Source organism: Panthera onca, chromosome C1 (genome assembly GCF_046562875.1).
Source record: "Panthera onca isolate mPanOnc1 chromosome C1, mPanOnc1 haplotype 2, whole genome shotgun sequence".
Classification (NCBI taxonomy): Eukaryota; Metazoa; Chordata; class Mammalia; order Carnivora; family Felidae; genus Panthera; species Panthera onca.
In genome coordinates, this window is record NC_138346.1 from 165139386 (window position 1) to 165158967 (window position 19582).

The following is a 19582-nucleotide window of genomic DNA, read 5'->3' on the forward strand; positions in this document are numbered from 1 at the left end:
AGCAGAGAGAACTGCAAAGTGACAGACCAGGTGGATGGAGAGGAAGAGTAGGAGGGGATTGAGAAAGACGGTAGGGATGGAATGACAGACAGGGAAAAGCTACTGGGTGCTACCGGAGGTAGCCAGGGATGTTCATGAGTTGCCACTGGATACAATCTCTAGTCCCATTTATGCCCTTCAAGAGAAGCACGTGAAACAGATTCTGAAGGACTGTACTTCCCGGGATGCAGCATCTCCTGAAAGATTGGACCAAATGAGTCAAAGTGTCAGTGGACAGAAAGAAGCGCCAACTGGAACACCCACAAACATGTGTACTCTGAACACGTATTTAATTTTCAGGGCAAAGAAGATCCATGAAATATGCTTGGGGTGGCTTCAGAACACTTAAAAAATTAAATTTTTGTCATTTTAGAGACAAAGAAAAGAGAAGAGTGGTGAACTTCATCATCATCCAACAGTAAGATGGTTGGATGAAATCAATCCATTTAAATGACCTAATCAACAAAACCAAACAAAGTATTCTAATATTGTGGATGGGAAATTATTTCACAAACATGTTAGGATTACCCAGAAAGTTTATTTTTTTTCCTCTTTTTGTTTTATTTTTATTTATTTTTTATTTTTTAATGTGTTTTTTATTTATTTTTTGAGAGAGAGAGAGGGAGCACAAGCGGGGGAGGGGCAGAGAGAGAGGGGGATAGAGAATCTGAAGAGGTTCTGCACTGACAGCAGTGAGCCCAATGTGGGTCTCAAACTCACAAACCGTCAGATCATGACCTGAGCAGAAGTCAGGTGCTCAACCAACTGAGCCACCCAAGCACCCCTCTCTTTTTGTTTTCACAGATGTTAATAAGGCAGGTAACATGGTCTCTGTTTTAAGAAAGGTATGACTACCTTTCTACTCAATATAGCAGACCCTTTAGCTGGATTTTTAAGGAAACTAAATGTCAGTTGGGTAAACAACATGTGTGAAGACACAGAATCTGATGAATTCAGAGAACCATAAATCATTTAGTAAGACTAATAGGGGACTGTGGTCATTAGGGTTATTAGATCTGCATTTTGGAAAGATTATTCTGGTCGCAGAGTGGAGGACGGCATGGAAGGAAGCAAGACCAGGGAGTCCAGACTGGGATAAGAGCCCAGATGAGAAACAATGGGAACCTGAACCAGACAATGGAGTTGAGAATGAAGTGGGGATAAAAGACCGGTTTGAGCCCCAGCTTTTACATGTGCTCTTGGGCAAACTACTTCTCCAAACCTGAATTTCATAATCTAGAAAATGTGAATAAGAGTATATAGAGCTGTTAAAGAATTTTAAAAAGACAAGGCGTACAAAGCATTCAGCACAGTTCCTGGAATGAAAAATATAGACCTGGAAGTAATCAGTAAATGTGTGTGAGTTAAACGAGACGGTCCAAATATCAGATACGGAAGAGAAAAGCAGAGGGTCAAGGCTGTCCTCGTTAAAACAGTGGATCTCTGACTCCTGAAACCCTAACCCTCCGGCTGCTACAGAATCCCACTGCTTCCTCAAGGAAGATAAAATCCACACCATGTAAATGCTGGTACCGCCACTACCAACCAGCTATTGCTTTTTGGCAGCTCTGTCTATGGCTCATTTTTGGAACCAGGAGCAAGAAAGGAGAGAAAAGAAAGTGTAAGTGAAGCCCTCTGGTCTGCCTTCTTGATAAATCCCACCATCCCTCACTAGGCTTACTGAAGCTGGATGGTTTTTCTCAGTTGCTCAGATGGGATGGAAAAATGAGGTCTGCCTTTTTATTCTGTTTTGATTTTTAGATTTAATTAGTGTTGTTTCTGGGGAATTCATTGCTTTAATTAATGATGTGCCCTGAATCTCTTAAGTGAAGAATGCCACTGCAAACATGAATATGTAATGAGTACAACTTTCTTTATCCCAGCTGAGGAGGGTGGCTGTTGCTTGGCTATCACCTCTCAGTACAAGTACAAGGACCTCAGGTACTAAAAGGAGCTGGGCTACAAGGTTTTATTTGTGTATCTGTTTTTTTCAGCTCGAGTGCTCTTTTGTTTTATTTAAAAGCTGGGTCCATTAACAAGGAAACCAGAGAGAAAAAAATAATCAGCTTGCTTTGGTGTACTTTTAGACCTTCTCTTAACTGCTTATAAATCAATAAGCTAAGTTCTAAATCAGGGTTTCTCAATCTCAGCACATTTTGGGCCAGATAATTCTTCATTGTAGGATGCTGTGCTGTGTATCATAGGATATTTAGCAGAACCTCTGACCTCTAACCAGCAGACTCCAGTAGCATTTCCCATTTGTGACAGTCAAAAATTGTCTCCAGATAATGGCAGATGTCTCCTGGAAGCAAAACTGCCCCCAGTGGAGAACCATAGGTCTAAATGAAGGACTTAATTTACAGGAAGGCAAGGGCAAGGCATATGAATCAACAATAAACATATGTGTATTGAAAATTTGCAAAATAGTGTTTGGTGTGGTGAAAAATACAAAAATGCTAGAAGTATTATGCAATATTAGGAAAGACCTTGGACTAACAGTCTAGATCCACATCTATTGCATACAAGCTATGTGTCCTTGAGAAATTCACTTACCTTTTCTGCATTTCCTCATCTTGCTAAGGAACAAGATTGAGAAATGTAAAGTGAAAAGATATATGTATTTGCAACTGGATGACTCATCTTAGTAGCGTTATCTAAAAGCCTCTAGTGATGAACAAAAGGTCTTTGTTCTCCAGTCTGATCCGTTCAACATTTTTATTATGACTTACATGAATAAGGACACAACTGATGTGTTGATCAAATGTAAACACAACACGTACTTGGAATGGTCTCTAGCTGGGTGAGAGTACCAGAGCTTGAGATGCTATGGAAAAGCCACATCTAGGGGTGCCTGGCTGGCTCAGTCAGTAGAGCACATGACTATTGATCTCAGGGTCATGAATTCAAGCCCCACATTGGGTGTGGGGCCTACTTAAAACAACAACAACTATAATAACAATTTTACAAAAAAAAGCCACATCTAAGCAAAAGATATTTGTGTATACATAATGTAAAGCCATGCATTGGAACTCAGAAATTCATACCATAGCACAAATACCAATTTGGGGAAGTCATTGTGTATACGGGTGAGCAAGAAGGAGAGTAGGAGATGATGAGATAATAGATATAGGAGTTCAATTACATAGGGTCTCCTAGCTCATATTAAGATAACTTTGTCATTTACTCTGAGACGGAAAGTCATTTGAGGGTTTGAAGAAAGGAGTAACTGATTGGCCCAATTTTTATTTTATCAGATTACTTTGGTTGCTGCACTGAGTATAAGTTAAATGGGGATAAGGACAGAAACAGGGAGAACAATTAGTAGGCTACTGCAATAAGCCAGGAGAGACATTATAGCAGCTTGGACAAGGGGTAACAGGGAGTACAACAGATTGGACCTGGGATATCAGAAAAAGAAAGGAGTCGATATGACTCTAAGATTTTAGATTTAATAAGATGGCAAGATGGAGGGCCATAAGCTAAGATGGGGTAGGCAAGCTAAATGATTTAAAGGTAACGTGAAAAGAGAACATCTGTGAAGGCAGAATTTGACTCACTCTATAAAAGTTTTGGATGAAAGCCAAGAGGTAGAGTGCATAGATACCACCATCTGATTCAGGATAAGAAAGCAGTGGCACCAAAAGAGTGGGTAAATATGTGAGACAGCGACTTAGTAATAATACCAACCTTTGCTCCTACTTCCTGTGAGCCAGACACTTTGCTACCATTGTTACAGCAAGTACTCGGCGCCCAGGAAGAGACAAGCCACACGTACTCGGGGAATCAGAAAAGACTATTTACTGTGCACAAGTGCCGGCCCAGCAGAGTCACCTCCAAAGGTTGAGCCCCGAACCTTGGCATTGGCCTTTTATGGCTGGGATGGTAGGGGGTTGAGAGACAAAAGAAAAAGGGGAGGGGGCCCTTATCAGTGGTGCTACACAGGTAGTTGGTGGAGGCAGGAGGCAAACAAGATTACAGAAGCCAAAAGTATGCAAGGGGAGTATCCAGCCTTGGGCATCTGGCTGGTCCCTTTTATCTTGGTTTTATTAGCTTTTCTTCTCACCATTATCTCATTTAATCCTCAAATCAGTCCCATTTCACATATGAGCAAATCAGAGTTTGTAAGTGATTAAGCTATGCAGAGGTTGGTCTGAGTTCAGACTGGCAAAACTGATAACTCTGAGTGAGTTAAGGTTAACTTTCCTGTTGTTTTACTCTTGCTTCAACCAGTAAGCCATGCGAAAACAAACAAACAAACAAACAAAACCAAAACACACATAAAAGCAAGATGGGGGAATCCTTGTGCAGCTCAGTCAGTTAGGCATCTGACTCTTGATTTCGGCTCAGGTCATGATCTCACGGTTCATGAGATTGAGCCCCATGTCCATCCAGCTCCATGCTGACAGCACAGAGCCTGCTTGGGATTCTCTCTCTACCTCTCTCTCTGCCCCTCCCCGGCTCATGCATGATCTCTCTCTCAAAGTAAATAAACTTTAAAAAAATAAATAAAAGACAAATGAAAAGAGATAAAGCTCTCTAGCAACAACATTTTTTCTCAAGGAACCAGCCTAAAGTGAAATCATTTCAGCAACTCATGTAGTTGGGAGATCCTCCAGGTTGGAAGAATCTGCAATACTTTACTTGCCCTTTAATCCTTTTCAAGGTGGAAGGACCTTTAGACCCTAGCGTCAAGGCTCCAGCTTCATAATTTTTGGTTAAGCCACTGTTATCTAATCTAATTATCTCCATTTTTTGGTTCTTGCTTGGGCAAGGTGCCCATGTGAGCCTCCATGCCATGCCATTGCCATTACTGTGGCCATGGCCCGCCACAGTAGTGAGCTAGGACTTGAATGTGGGCAATCTGACTCCTAAGCCTGGTCTAAATAACTGCCTCCACACTATGTGCACATAAAAGCATTAAAGAAGAGACTCCAAACCCATTTGGAAAAATGAAGTTGAGAAAATGTAAACCTCAGATATGGCACGGATTAGGTGACAAATAAAGTAACTTCAAATGTCTAGAACATAAGACTACCTCTTTGCCAGCCTGTTGGGTTGGTGAGCTATGATAAAATACAGGAAAGAATTGGAGAGGGATTGTTATTATTACATGTTTCTGCAGGGCAGAAATCTAAATCGCAACTACGTCTTCTGCAATGGGGATATCCTCTGTTCTAGATCTTATTCAACTTTCCTGTCTCCAAATAAACCGTAAGAGTAGTGTGTGAACATATTGTTTCTGCTTCCAGAATACCTTCTCTTATCCTCTTTTCTCCTAGATAATAACAACTTCAAGACTTGACTGAGAGACCACCTTTTCTGTAAAGCCATTCAGAATCCCACTCCCCTATCCAGTCAGCTTTGAGCTCTCCCTTTCTCTCTGATCCCAGAGACAGCCTCTTGGACCTGCTTTGTTCATCTGATTGTTACATATGTTTATTTACTTACAGGTTTCCTCCAACAATATACCATTTCCTTGGATTGCTGATGATTTTTTTTCTGAGCTCTTTTCCAAGATGCTGATACAAAATGCTGTTGCTGACTGTTCTGAGTTTCATTTATCTAAGTAAATGGCTGGCTATCACAAGCAAGGTGAACTGGAAAATGAGATGGTGGTGACAGGGTGGGGGGGAGGAGTTTGTATCGGAGGCCCTTGCAATAGTCCAAATGTATAGAGGACTTGAATTTGAATGAAGATGAGAATGGGAAACATGAGGAATAAAGGAAAAATGCAAGATATGTGGGAGTTCAAGACACAAGCATACAAGAAAAGATAAAAAGGATCTTTCTAAATGAATGGGCATTTCTGGCAACATGGCTTTATAAACATTAAATGAGACCGCTTGTAATAAAACGCACCAGAAAATGCTAAGGAAAAAAAATTTTCTTATTGCAAAAAAAAATTTTTTTAATGTATAAGAGAGCTGGCGGGAAGGAATAGAATTACTCAAAGGAGTCCAATAATGCACAAAAAGTTAAGTTAACGCAAGAGCCAACCTTTTCCTTGGGGTACTTGCTGATTCCTGGCAGCCTAAAATCTGAATTTTAATGAGTTTCTGCAAGCAGGAGACACAGTCAGAGGCCTAAGTAGAGTGGGAGGTTGAATCAAAGACTCTTCCATAAAGTCAGGACCACCAAAGGGTAATACCCTCAATGAGTGAACTAGAAATAGGGAGTCTCTCTCTCCCTATAGTGAGACTCTTGGTGATACTTGCCTTTCTCAGCCTTAGCTTTGTGTGAAAAGGAAAAATATGAAAATAAAAGAAAAAGTAATGCTTCCCCTGGGAATTCCTCATAAAACGTACATTCTCATGGTTTAAAGGTGAAAATCTACACTGCATGTATTTGAAACCCTAAGCCAAAGGCAAATTGACCCTTGGTTAATAGTGCTCCCAGAAACCTGGCAGAAAAATTAAATCCACTGTAGAGAAATTAATTTTAGGCACAGACTCGAAGAAAATTCTCAGAGATAAAATTCTAAGATACATAAGTTCACAATAAAAAATTATGGAACTGAGAGGCACCTGGGTGTCTCAGTTGGTTGAGCGCCCACTTCGGCTCAGGTTATGATCTCACGGTTCATGGGTTTGAACCCAACATCAGGCTTTGCACTGACAGCACAGAACTTTCTTCAGATTCTCTACCTCACTCTCTGCCCCTTCCCCACTCGCGGTCTCTCTCTCTCTCTCTCTCTCTCTCTCTCTCTCTCAAAAGTAAACATTAATTAAAAAAAAAACATATTTTTTGAATTGTTGAACTGAGAAGGAAACAAACCATGATGAATAAAAGTTAGCAGGTAGAATACATAGAATAAGACAATAAAGACTAGGTGTTGGAATAACCAGGCCCCAAATATTAAATGAGTATGTTTAATATGTTTCAAAAAACAAAAACAAGCATTGAAATACTGCAAAGGCACAAGAGACTATAAGAATTGGACAGCAAGATTTAAAATAGAACCACATACAAATTCTAGAAACAGAAAAAAAAAATCAAAATCAAGAAGCAGCAGATTAGACTCAGCAGTGGAGAGAGTTAGTGAATTGGAAGATAGATATTAAAACAAAAATTTACAAATCACTACCCAGAAAGACAAAGGAAACTATGAAGTAGAGGATAAGACAACTGAAGGAGATAGTGAGAAAGTCTGCCTTACTCAATGAATTGGTAAGAAAACTCTGAAGGGAATATGAGCTCTATCAACTGCAAAATTCAGGTGACTTCAAAAGCTGCCCCCTGCTATGCAGATTATTAATATTAAAAGAGCATGGGTAATTGCTGAGTTCCAAAGCGGAGAGGAAAGTCTGCCAACTTGAGGCGAAAGATAGATGAAAGGGAAAGTCTGACCATCCTCTTCTCCCTTCTCACTGAAATCAATAGTGTCATATTAATACAATCCCAAAAGAAGTGGGGAGCTGGGTCCTAAAAGCCACATGCCTAAGGATAAACTTATAATGGGACCATGGCACAGGGGATGATAGGTTTTCTGGAAGCAGCATTGATTGTTGCTCATTCTCCCTGCTCATATAAACCCTGCTCAATTAAAACAATCTAGAAAATAATTATATCCACCCTTCCTCCTTGTCAGAAATGGCCAAAGATCTGCCCCTAAGAGAAGGTGTGAGAAGCCCATCTTTTGTGTCCCAGTTGTAAACATCCTTATGCAGAAATAATCACATGGAAGAACAGAAGGGGGCAAGCTTCTTCTGTACAGGTCCAGATAGCAAGTATTTTAAATTTGAAGGCCATATGATTTGTATTGAAACTACTAAACTCTACCGCTGTAATGCAAAAGCAGCCACAGACAATGCATACGCAAATGAGCATGGCTATGTTGCAATAAAATTTTACTTACAAAAACAGCTGGTGGGCTACAATTGGTAACCCCTTATCTAGAAGTACAAATACTGGCAGCATTCAAGAAATGAAACTATACTAAAATGATATTTTAATGGTCACTCATTTTTAAACTCACACCAATATGATAACTGAGGAAAAACATGCTCTAGCACTTGGGCATTGTGATAATATAAAAGCCTGGGAAATACAACCCAGTGAGTCACAGTGGCCCAATTTAAACCATATACTCATAAAGGATAAAGTGACCGAGTGGTTAAGGCAATAGTCTGCTAAACAACATACACATGCTGATACAGATCTTAACAGATGGAGTGAAAATGACTCTTTCAGAAGGCACTACATGTGGCAAAAACTTTGTTATTTTCACACAGTGAAAGTCATTCACTTCTGAGTAAGAGATACCTTGATGTACAGGCGGAGAAGAAATCCCAAAGGAAGCACAGCATTAGAAAGCAGATGATGTTGAAGGAGGCTTACCACAGTGCCCTTTCCTTTGGATTCTGCCCCTGCTATTATAAAAGGTTATTCATGTCATTTTATCACACCTCTAGCTTCAAACAAACAAAGATTTCCCGGTAAATCAGAATTTCATGATTTTGTTATTATAAATACAACATAATACTTTCTTTTTCCATTTGGAACAAAATGGGTGTGTCTTACAAATTTTCATTTTCTTTTTTTTGGAAAACTCAAGAAATAGAAACAAAAAAAATTGTAAAATTTTTAGAGTGTAAAAGTGTTTTTTATTTTCAGATAAATTTTTCATCATGCAAAATAATGGTTGATATCACTTACTGTTTACAATGTCCAGGCACCATTCTAAACATAGTATGTGTATTATCTTATTTAGTACTCATAACTCAATAAAGTGGGCACTATAACTGATTTGCAAGATATATGTGACAGCCACTTAAGACATCGATTTTACTTCATTTTCGTGGCTTTCCTCATATCCACTCAAAAATGTCAATATTAAACTCAGTAAAGAACTTATTGTGTGAGACCACAAAAGTCTGAGGAAATTAGAATGGTTCATTTTCCCAATTCTCGTAGCCTTCCTTACTAGGGGATAAGAGATAAAGATAAAATAAGCTGAAGTCAGATCCAAGTTCCTAGGTGTTAGAATTTGCTACATGAACCTTTACTCCCTCACTGCTTGTTTGGGGGCTCCATGAGACAGACAGCTATATTATTGTGGGGCTGCAAGAAGTGGGGACTTGTACCTTGCTTGCCAATTTCTTGTCAGCTGAGCCTTAGGGCTTGCTACCAGAACTTGGGTAAAGGAATATGAGGAGGAAGGGATGAGTACTGGCGAGGTCAGGCAGAAGAGGGCAAGGCTCAGACCCCAACTTCTTCCCACCACATATACACCATGTTTCCTGAGAGATGTGAACAATGGGATCACAACCACCCCCAGTGACCTCAAGAACAGGAAGACAAGGATATCAAAATATGGACAGGAAGGGAAGGTTTTTACCTAATGGATCATGTTCACCAGAGATGTAGGTAAGACGGCTGTCAAATGGAAGATGCCACCAATTACTTAATGGAAACCGCAGATGCCTAGATAGCTGCTCAGAGACAAGTCTATCACCATCCAGACCTGTACAGACCTAAAGTTCTCCCTCAACAGGAGATTTGGAATGAGCTTGATCAATGGCGACAACCAATTGAGGACTGTGCAGTTCATTAGCCAACACCAACATCTAGGTGATCATGAAAGGATCTGTCCCCCAACACTACTTCTTCCAGAAATGATGAAAGGAAGGAGGATAATATTTCACACCTCTTTTTTCCACTATTATCTCCCAACCAAATGTGTGTGTCAGTTCAGATCCTCCAGGAAACAGAAAATTAACTGGGGGGCGGGGGAGGGGGGACAACTATGAAGAATAAAGGGGAAGGAATAGTAAATGGAAAAAGCTTTCCGACCATGATGCCACCTGACAGTTGTAAAAGGAGAGGAAAGAAGGAGGATTGGGTAGGTAGTTATAGATCTCAGTACAGTACAGATCTCAGAAAGTCTTGAGCAGACCAGTGGGGCACCCCAGAGCCAAGTTTACCCATTCGAGAAGCCCTCTGTTGGGTAGGAATGGCCCAGCTGTAGTACTTCTGCCATGTTGTTGTTGGCTTGGAGCAGCCCAAAGAGCATGTAGGCTCCTTGACACAGACACCTCAACGGATCCCAAAGGTACGGCATCTGGAGGCTGTCAGCTAACTATTCTCTTTGCAGCATATTCTCGCATCAAGAAAGATATGAGCAACATACACCATTAGCTGCCACAAGATCTATGATGTCTAATCTGGGATGATGGATTGGGCTTCAAACTTGGACATTAGAGTGAAATTATAAAGATTTTGCTCCAATTATAAAGATTTTACTAGGGGAGTAAGACCACTCGCAACCTCTTCATTCACCATGTTTTAAGAAAGAAGTAGGAAACCTGGTACATCTACTCTATATCAATCCTTTTATATATTCATTTCCTCCCACTCACTGCCTCCTCTCACCATTCAACCACATACCTGTCCTAAGAACACCTTCTCTGGTATCAAGACCACATTCTGCCAGATGGCAGTGAAAGTAATAATTTAAGTATAGCTTGGATGTTGCTTTTAGTAGTTGATAAAAGGATGTGTAATTTTTTTTTATCAGTTTTTGTCTTAGCATCTCATTCTTGTTTTAAAAAATTTTAAACGTGGCCAAGAAAGAGAAATCATCCCTAATTCAGGATAGATCTCAAATCAAGATATGAGAGGCTATTATAGCATTACTGAACCTAATCTAAGGGGCCAGAGAAGGCTTATTTGAAGAAATAGTTCAAAGTTAAGATCTTACAAGGGGAGGGAAGCACACAATCCAGGCAGAAGAATCTACATGTACAGGGGCTCTGAGTGACTGAGGTAGGGTTATGAAATGAGACTAGAAAGGTAGTTGAAAATCAGACATTCTCACATAAGTTTCATTATCCTAAGAGTAACGGTAGGGTTTTAATCAGAAGAATGGGATAGAAGAAGGATGATATTATCAAATTTGTACTTTGAAAAAAATCTCTCTGGATAAAGAATGGAGAACAGATTAGAGGATGCATGAAGGGATACTCAGAGACACTTAGGACATTTTGTTTATTTGTTTCATTTTGTTTTGCTTTGTTTTGTTTTAGAGCTTAAGTGAAAGATGAGACTATCTTGGACAAAGAGAAGTAGATGGATTCAAGAAATATTTACTTGGCAAAATATCCAAAACTCACTGGTGGACCAGATATGGGGCTTAAGAAAGAAAAGGGTGTCCGGGCACCCGGGTGGCTCAGTCATCGAGCATCCAACTCTTGATTTCAGCTCAGGTTATGATCTCATAGTTCATGGGATTGAGCCCCACTTCAGGTTCTGTGCTGACAGCAAGAAGTCTGCTCAAGATTCTCTCTCTCCCTCTCTCTCTCTGGCCCTCCCCTGCTGGCTCACATACTCTCTTTCTCAAAAATAAATAAATAACCAAAAAAAAAAAAAAAAAAGGGGAGAGAGAGAGAGAGAGAGAGAGAGAGAGTGAGAGGTGTCAAGATGACTCATAGGTTCCTAGCTAGAGGCCCAGATAGACGGAATGATAATGATATTCACTAAAATAATAAACAACAAAAGAGAACCAAGATGGAGGACAAGGCTATGAGTTCAGAACTAAACAGTTTACCAGTTAGGAATCTTTTAGTTGATAGTGACTAAAAAACCAAAGTCAACCTCACTTGAAGAAAGAAAAAAATGTGGTAACTCATGTAATTGTAAAATTTATAAGTACGGCTGGCTAGGGGGCACGTGGGTGGCTCAGTCCATAAAGCATCTGACTTCAGCCCAAGTCATGATCTCATGGCTCATGAGTTCAAGCCCCACGTTGGGCTCCATGCTGACAGCTCAGAGCCTAGAGCCTGTTTTAGATTCTGTGTCTCCCTCTCCCTTTGCCCCTACCCTGCTTGCGTTCTGTCTCTCTCTCTCTCTCTCAAAAATAAACAAACATTAAACATAATTTAATAAGTACGGCTAGCATTACCAGTGGCCTCATTTAAGAATACAGTGATATCACCAGGATCCATCTCTCAATTCTACTTCCTCTAGATTGGCTATATTTTCAAACATTGCATGGCGTGTCCCGGCAGCTTCAGGTGCACATCATCACAAGACTTCATTCGGTGCAAGAGGAAATTCTCTTTCCAAAAAGTTAAACAAAAAATTCCAAAATCAAGTCTCTTTATCCTTTATGGTCTTGATTTGGGCAGAGATCTAACCCTGAACCAATCACTATTGCTAGGATGATAATATGTGCTCATTGGATCCTGCTAAGTCATCCTCAAAAAGAAGTTCATGGCTAAAAATGGAGAAGGGTTATATATCCCAAAACAAAATCAGGCATTATTGCCACAAAAAGGGTAGTGGACATAAGTAGTGAAACCAAAAGATAACTATCTTTTATAGGTAAATATGATTTCTGAGGTTAATAACAGTCAGGATATGGTGGACATTTAAGAAAATCTAAACCTCACTGATAAACAAGGTGTAGTTAAAATCAGCTCTGAGCTTTGGCAGAGGTCAAGACTATGGGCTTTCAGTGACAACTGTCTTGATACAGGAACACAGACTGCAAGGGGCAAAAGCGACATAAGATACAACCAAGAAAATCCATTTTTTAATAAAGATTCTCTGGAAGATCCATCAGGTATCTTGCTGTGGCATAATCAGAATTGATTTTCTTTCTATTTATGTTTGATTCACATTACACAATATGGGTTCAGTCAGTCTGTCTTACTTTTTCAATTTTTTAAGTATTCCTCCAGATAGCAATAGAAATATAACCTAAAATGGACAAAAGCAGGAGGGAGTGCAGCTTCTTTATTTCCTGTTGTATCAGCCAAACCTATTTCTATCTGGGAAAACTAACTGGTACACAAAAAAACCCTTTTGGGGGCTGTCGTGGAATGACTGAAAATGAAAAATAGTTTCCACTAGAGGGTGCTAAGTCTCAAAATAAAAATACAAACCAAGTACAGTACTTTCGATTTTCCCATACTTTTCAATATTCATTGAGCAACTAATAATTGTATTAGCCTGGATTCCCCAGAAAGCAGAGCCTGAGGCAAAGCTTATGCGCTACTACTTTATTATAGAATGTACTCCCAGGGAGCAAGAATGAGGGAAAAGGAGAAGAAGGCTGGGAAAAAGAACAAATCCAAGAAGATACATTACTGCACAGGTCACTTCTTGAACACACTGATTCCTAGATCTTATGGTACCTTCCACTACAAAGCCATATAAAAGCTGCTTCATAGAACTGACTATCCAGACTGGTTCAATCTTCCATTGTCAAAGTTTCACCCAGTGGGCACTAATTCACTCCATATGTCTGAGTTGCATGTTTGTGGACACTGAGCATATTTTCAGTGTCTCATGCCAGTGACTACAGAACAGAAGGTGAGAAACAGAAAAAGGAAAAATGATGTCAGATTATTCTGTGGAATTGGTCCCAGTTCATGCACAGCTAGGTATTCAGTGCCTACGTCTGGAACAAGTGGCCGTAGGCCTCAGAGACAAGCAAGAAGCACACAAAAGGTGTCTGACATGATGAACAATGCTCAAAATAAACAATACACAACTGAAAGGGAAAATAAATACCTTACCAAAGATTTAATGCCATGCAAACAGCAGCTGGAGAATGTCCTTTGACAGTAAACATTAATTACACTTCCCGTTTAACAAGATAGTTAGTTGTTTCTCAGGTATTTTTTTAATGTTTATTTTTGAGAGACAGAGAGAGAGAGAGAGAGAGAGAGAGAGAACAAGTGGGGGAGGGGCAGAGAGAGAGAGGGGCGGGGGACAGAGAATCCAAAGCAGGCTCCAGGCTCTGAGTTGTCAGCACAGAGCCTGACATGGGGCTCAAACCCACAAACTGTGACATCATGACCTGAGTCAAAGTTGGATGCTTAACTGACTGAGCCACCTAGGCACCCCCTTAGGTACTTCTTAGTTGAAAACAGATTGCATTAGACTTGTTAAGAAATCAGTTTTGTTATTTATCCCCGAATTAATGTTATTTCCTTTGCCAAATAAATGCCATATTGTGATTGAATAAACAGAGTTATTTTTTTAAGAATGAGAATTTTTGAATTGTTTTCAAGTTGATTCATTTTGAAATATTTATAACTTTTACTGTGGCATTAGAAACAGATAGACTATAACAAGAAGACAGTTAAGCTGTGTCTTTAAACAACTATTGCACAATACCACAAGCTTGTTTTACATTTGTCCACTTAATAAATCAAGCCAATTTTGTATAGAAGGATTTGTCTAACTGCCATAATAATTTTCACCCATTTATTCTACCTGTTAGATAACACTTGTTCTACATCCTCTTCTGTTCATTTTTAACACTTCACATGTTAATTTAAATAGCTTTTTATTTGGAAGTAATTCCATGCCTCCAAAAAGTTGAAAAAATAATGGGGCACTTGGGTGGCTCAGTTGGTTAAGCGTCTGACTTCAGCTCAGGTCATAATCTCGCGGTTTGTGGGTTTGAGCCCCACGTCGGGCTCTGTGCTCACAGCTCAGAGCCTGGACCCTGCTTCAGATTCTGTGTCTCCCTCTCTCTCTGCCCCTCCCCTACTCATGCTCTGTCTCTCTCTATCTCTCAATAATAAATAAATAAATGTTTAAAAAATTTTTTTTAAGTTGCAAAAATAAATAGTACAAATGAATACCCATGCACTCATTATCGAGATCTGCCCATTGCTAACATTTTACCGTTATATATGGTTGCAGTTCGTGACTCTTTACCCCTAAATAATTCAAAGTGTATTTCCCAAGAATAGGGGTAGCCTATCAAATAATCAATTATATTGTCAATCAATTATACTGTCCAAATTCCAATATTATTAATCTACTAATGTCTTTTATGCCATTTCTCCAATAGAGGACCCAGTCTAGGGTCAAGTACTGTTTTTAGTTGTAATGTTGCCTCAGTCTCCCTTGGTCTAGAATAGTTCCACATTCTTTGCTTTTCATGAACTTAACATTACTGAAGAATATAGTCCCATCTCCCTTTTTTTTTCTCATTTTATGATTGTTTAATGTGTCCATGTGATTAAATACATTCTCAGCCAGAGCATGCATAGGCTATGTTATGTCCTTCTGAGGGTATCACAATTGGAGCCCAATCACTTCCGTCTGTCCCTCACTGGAAATAATTTTGATCATCTGGTCAAGGTGTTATCTGACTTCTCTGCTATGTACTTAGTGCTATTTAAATTCCTCCTTACAATAAGCAATATGCGAGAAGACACTAAAAATCCATACAAATATCCTGCTGCTAAGCAAAATTTTCTTCTGAATTTAGCATCTGTTGATGATGCTTGCCTCATTCAATCTTCACTATGATGGTTATAAAATTTATGATTTTTTCACTACAGAATAGTCAGTCCTTGGCATTCTACTATAAGCAAGAATCCTTCTTTTTCCTCCATTTATCTGCCATCAGTATGGACTCATGAATTTCTATGCTTTTCAGTAGTTTAGAATTCATTACTGTACTTAATTATTGTATTGTTTAAATTATCCCAGATTTGGCCAGTAGGAGCCCTTCAAAGCTAGCTCCTGCGTCCTTATGATTCTTTTTTTGGTAGCATTTCCTTACTACCTGGTATAATAAGATGTTCCAGAACCATCTTGATCCTAACTTGCTCCAATTCTGCAATCAGCCATTTTTCTAAGGAGCCCTACTTCCTTTTGGTGGGGAATCGTATTAGAAATCAAGATTTGGGGGGCGCCTGGGTGGCTCAGTCGTTAAGTGGCCGACTTCGGCTCAGGTCATGATCTCACGGTCCATGACTTCGAGCCCCGCGTCGGGCTCTGTGCTGACAGCTCAGAGCCTGGAGCCTGTTTCAGATTCTGTGTCTCCCTCTCTCTGACCCTCCCCCGTTCATGCTCTGTCTCTGTCTCAAAAATAAATAAATGTTAAAAAAAAAAATTAAAAAAAAAAAAAAAGAAATCAAGATTTGGGTGATATGTGTGCTAACTCCTACCATTGGGGGAGAGAGGGTCTTTACGTCCTGGCTTTTTCAACCAGAGCCAAAAAACCTATGCATACACAGGCATACAAATATGCATATATACATAAATATATTAAAATACATGGACATATAATGATATGCATACATCCATTTTTTTAAGAACTCAAGGGTCCACACTGAAATTTCCAGTAACTCATGCCTACAGTGTTTTTTCTTGCTTTTTTATATTCCACAGTTGTATGTCCCTTCTTCCACAAAGAGAATCCTGATTTCCAACATCATATTTATTCAATTGTTGAATCCAATAGTACATCCTCAATAGTTTCAGAATTTCTTCTCCAATAGTACTATAATAAACAAAACTACTAAGAAGAGTTCAGAATTTATTTCCAATCCTAACCCCCGAAAGGATTGAGAACCATTATTCTATGCCCTGCCCCTAAGTGTCTTCTTTGATAACTCCCAAATCTACCCTTCACTCCATACCTTCCAGACCCCATTTTCATATTAACAACTATGTGCTTGATACCCCATCAAGGCAGGAGATCAATATATCCAAAACTTAATTTTTCTTCAACAAGCCTGTCCATCCTTCTGCCTTATTCCTATTCTTTTAGCCTTATTCAATTTCAAAACTTTGGATTTAATCTTCATCTCCTTTTTTTCCCCCACTTCCTAGCGCCCCATCTCTCAAGCAAAGTAGAAAGGACACAAGATGTGGAGCTCCACAGACTCGAAATCAATCTCAGCTCTTCTATGTAGTTGTGATATCAGAACAATTACCTCACCTCTTGGAGTACTAGTTTCCTCATCCTTAAACAGGAGAATAACAATACATACTCTGCAAGGCTTTTATGAAGATTACAAGAAGGAGATTTTGCAAAGTGCCCAGCTTTGGCACATAGAACTCTATGTATATAGATCCCCACGTCACCCTCAGATACTTTCCAAGACCTGTATGGTCAATATATTTTGACCATAAATTGGTGTCTCTAGAAAACTCCAGAATCTCTTTTCACCCTCCTTTAACCCCAAACCTCAAGGAACAGAGTTGGCCAAATCCCAGAAACTATACTGGATCACATTTCTAAAGAGAGAAGATGGTAAGTGGTTAAAGACTGACCTCACTTGTAGGTAATCAATTACAGTCAGTAAGCAGTGCTAAAGGGTAGCTTGGGGTGGGGGCCCCTAACTTTCCCCCAAATCCCCATCAGCACACCCACCACACCTAAATTTTTGAAAATGATAATTTTATATGGACAGTTGATATTTTGGTCAATTTTATATATACTTCCAGTAAGGCATATTTTTAAAACCTTTGCTATTTTTATTATTCTGTAACAAACAGGATAGCCACGTCCTGGCCCTCTCTCTCCCCAGATACCTATCAACACCCTTCTTGATAGAACATATTACCTCCTTTCCTATTGCTTCTCCTTTAGGGTTGTGCCACTGTATAAACTGTCCCATATACAGCTCTCCAAAAAAATCTTCCTAAAGTGTAACTTCACACATGCCATGCTCCTATCCATCAAAACTTTCCTTCACTTCCAACTGTTCAAAGAAAATAAACAAATTCCTCTTCCAAGCCCTTTGCACCCAGGTCCCAAACTAGCTCATATGTCTCATGGTTCCCCAAATTACAGCCTATACCTTAATTCTACCCAAAATGGATTATCTGCTATTTCCCAAATTGTTCTCATACTTTTTCTTTCATGCGGTTCACTCTTCCTGGATGTCTTTTATTATCAGATCACTTGCCTTTCGAAAGCCTATCGGTCCTTCAAGATCCATCCTCGGTACTACTTTCTCCATGATGGCTTTTTTTTTTTAACTTACACTGGTTTTCGTTAGGGAAAAGAAATAGTTGTTTTTTTCTGTATGTATTTATCAAAAAAAAAAAAAAAAAAAAAAAAAACACTTACTTATCTAGAATTTGGAAGAAACTGGGACCGGGAGTAAAATAATTGGCACCTGATAATATATTGTGAGGGCTTGATACTTTAGCCTCCAAGTCATTCTTGGTGGACCCTAATTTCGCTATCAAATAGCCTTGAACAAGTAATCTCTTTGGCCTATGCTTATCATCAATAAAAGAGACATAAAAAATATCTTCTTTGGAGAATTGTTGTGGAAAATAGAAATAATCTTACACATGGTAGCCTGTTTGTCACTGTTGCTGAACATGCTTAATAAATGTCTCAGATGAGCTGGGATCCAAGAGAGACCAGATTCTAATCCCAACTCCGTCAATACCTTGAACAATTCACTTCTTCTCTCTAGGCATCCTTCCCTCCCATCATGTGTAAATCAAGGTGATAAAACCTGTGTCCTCTGACTCTGAGTCAACCTGGTAGTTCATCCCAAGGCTGCAGGGTCCTTAGTTTAGGCCCATACTTTGTGTCGCCACTAGCCGGCAGGATTGCCACATGGTTGCTTGGCCACTCCCTATTTCTATCCCCATCTCCAGGAAGAACTTGCCTTCAGAATTCGGGACCAAAACAAACAGAATATTCCAGCCTGGCAGTAGCCAAGACTTTGAAATGGAGTCTTATCAGGCTATAAAAGGAGATGGGAAAGCAAAGTCTCTAGCACCTTTCTGCAAAGAAGACACTGATTTGTCTCAAGCCCAGAGGAGCAACTAAGACTCCAAGAGTCAGGTGACATCTCTCCAGCCCATCTACTACATGACAGATGCCCTTGTAGAGAGCTACAGGTGACCCAGGCCAACACTAGGGCACCCTTTGAAGACTTTGACGCTGAGTCCCTCAGAAACCACTTTGCATGCCTTATAAGATACTTGTGAAAAGGTGAGATTTGGATTTATAATGTCCAAATGTGTAGGCAACTCACTTTAATTTCTCCAATCCTGTTTTCTCCTTTGTAAAACTAGCATAAACCAGGTTTCTGAACTTGCTCTGTCTCCCAGGGCTGCAGGCAGTGCAGAATCCTAGAAAGAATATGGGCTTTATGAATACACAGACTTGCTTCAAATCCTGTTCTTGTCATTTATATGAACCCAAAAAAGTCTTCTAAGTTTCCTCATCTACAAAATGGAGATAGAAAACCTTTTATTTCACAGTGCTTTCTGAGAATGAAATCAAATAGAGTCGGGACAATGGCACATATAGAGGCTCAATAATGTTAGATCTCATCCCTGATTATAAAAATACAAAACAGCATGGTTCCATAATCATTAAAAATTTATACACATGCATAGAAAGGATAAAATCAAAATACATATATCAAACAGTTAGTATTGACTTCCAGTGTGTACCCCTCTGTCATTTCTCAGTTTTCTAAAATGAACCATTATTACTGTTGTCACTTGTTTTTTTTTATTGTGGTAAAATACATGTAACATAAAATCAACCATTTTAACCATTTTTAAGTATACAGTTCTATAGGATGATGTACATTCCCACTGTTGTGCAACCACCTGCCATGCCACCATCCATCTCTAGACCCCTCTTATCATTCCAAACTCAAAATCCGTACCCATTAAATTACAACCCCCACGATCCCTTTACCCTGTCCCTAGAAACTACCATTCTGCTTTGTCTCTACGAATTTGACTATTCTAGCTAGACACTTCATATAAGTGGAATCATACAATATTTGTCCCTTTTTTGTCTGGC

General features: G+C 39.5%; 1 long non-coding RNA gene across 3 annotated transcripts in view; it reads right to left on the bottom strand.

The window, feature by feature from the left end:
• The window catches only part of LOC132672329 (uncharacterized), a 98923-nt gene that overhangs the window by 29423 nt on the left and 49918 nt on the right, over positions 1–19582 (bottom strand). For all 3 annotated transcript variants that reach the window (XR_013557556.2, XR_013557555.2, XR_013557557.2), the window contains one exon: positions 18798–18894. This is a non-coding gene — a long non-coding RNA (uncharacterized LOC132672329). The remainder of the gene's footprint in view (positions 1–18797; positions 18895–19582) is intronic.